Source organism: Grammomys surdaster, unplaced genomic scaffold (assembly GCF_004785775.1).
Source record: "Grammomys surdaster isolate TR1022 unplaced genomic scaffold, NIH_TR_1.0 165, whole genome shotgun sequence".
Classification (NCBI taxonomy): domain Eukaryota; kingdom Metazoa; phylum Chordata; class Mammalia; order Rodentia; family Muridae; genus Grammomys; species Grammomys surdaster.
In genome coordinates this window covers 770,176-771,775 of record NW_021604613.1, presented here as the reverse complement: position 1 = coordinate 771,775, position 1,600 = coordinate 770,176, and positions in this window count along the sequence as shown.

Genomic DNA, 1,600 nt, shown 5'->3' with positions numbered 1-1,600 from the left:
ACCACACCATGCAGACACACACACCACACCACACACACACAAACACATACACACACACACAAACACACACACATACACACACACCACACACACACACACCACACCACTCACACACACACACACACATCACACCACACACACATCACACCACACACACACACACACACCACACCACACACACATCACACCACACACACACACCACTCACACACACATACCACACCACGCAGACACACACACCACACCACACACACACATACCACACCACGCAGACACACACACCACACCACACACACACAAACACATACACACACACACAAACACACACACATACACACACACACCACACCACACACACATCACACCACACCACACACACACACACACACCACACCACTCACACACACACACATACATAAATACACACACACACACAAACAAACACACACAAACACTTTGTTTTGTTTCAGACATTGCTGTGTGTCACTAGTATTTCTCCTTTGGCCGATTTCCTTCATCATGTAGTTCTAGAGAGAGGCTTTTATTTTTCCTAAGACTGCTTCAAGCAGATGTAGGTATGTGAGCCTTGAGCATTTTCTCAGGCGCTTTGGCAGGCCTCCAGTCCTTTGAAATGTAGTTCTGTTTTCATGATATCAGAGTTTCCATTCTGAATCCTGGGTTCAGTATTTTTGTCTTACAAATGTTTCATGTTCAATGTCAAATGAACCAACTTACAAACCACGGGATCATTTTGTGCATAATAAAAGCCTAAAATGCATTTTTTGTCTGTGATTTGTTTTAAGTTAAATATTGAGAAAATCAAATGTCTTCATCATTTCCAAATGCTTAAAAATAACCTAAAAGCTGTCTTAATAAAATGTATGTTATATAAGCTACAAAATGTTAAATAATATAACTATTAGAATTTTTATTTATTCAAACAGCATATTGTCAATAGAGGTTAATTCATGTGTCTAGTTATTTTTAAACTACGTCCCTGGAGAAGAAGCACAGTAACTTTTTCACCCTGCTCCCACCCCACAAAAATAAGAAACATATTTTAAATGTCAGTCAAGCAGACAAGTACTCACACCATCAGTGCTGGGTTCACATTAGGAAGAAGTCTGGAATCAGATTCTATTAACTATCCCATGTGTGAATCATTCAGTTTTGCATACTATTTTTCTTATATTGAAAAATGGATTTTTTTCCATACAACATATTCTGATTAAGGTTTTCTCTCCCCCAGCTCCTGCAAGATGGTCACCATCACTTCTCCCATCCAGATCCACGGTATTTCTTTCCATCTTTACAATAATATCATATAAATAATAATAATGACAAGCTAAACCAAAATGAAATAAACCATAAAAGACACAAGAATTGAACAAACATAAAAAACAAAAAACGACAAAGAAACACAGATACAGAGACATCCACATCTGTACACACAGAAATCCCTTGAAAACACAAGACAAGAATCAATATATAGATATATATCCTATAAAGTGTTAAAAACAAGCAAACAAACAAGTCCTGACAAAGCACTCTGAGACAAAAACAAGAAAAGTATTGAGGTTGGTTTGTTGCTGCCCACCTA